Raw genomic sequence first — 580 nt, forward strand, 5'->3', positions numbered from 1 at the left:
GGTAAAAATTCTTTTCATGTACATAACTGTGTAAGTTAACAAGTGGCAGAATTAAAGAAAATGTGACAAATAAACAGAAACTACCTATAATAATATCTCGAACGAAAAAAAATTTATTCTGCACTTTCGATTTATTTTGATACAAGGACTTATTTTCTGTCTAATTGTACTATAGGTTTGTTCTATGTACATTATTTTGTTATAACTTGACGAATTGTGCTCACAGATTAAAACGATTTGACGAATCAGAAATTTACATTGCTTTTTGTTTCTGTTGCACTGCGTGGTTTTTGCTGTTTTTAATGCCGAAAGATATAAAAATTTTGAATACGTAACAAACTGAGGTCAAAAGCTATCTATAAAGAGCGAAGACAATATTTTTATTCCCATATCATTAATACAATAATATTAAAACACACCTCTTATAATGTCATCATCTCTCTTATAATGTAATCATTTATAAAAACGATGATATTACGCGAAAGATTGCACAAATAGTTTATCGATATATTTTAAAAAATTATTTTTATTATAAAAAAATGTTTTTAAAGAAAAAAAAACTAAGGTTTATGAAAATATT

The sequence above is a fragment of the Atta colombica genome, unplaced genomic scaffold, assembly GCF_001594045.1.
Source record: "Atta colombica isolate Treedump-2 unplaced genomic scaffold, Acol1.0 scaffold39, whole genome shotgun sequence".
Taxonomy (NCBI): Eukaryota; Metazoa; Arthropoda; class Insecta; order Hymenoptera; family Formicidae; genus Atta; species Atta colombica.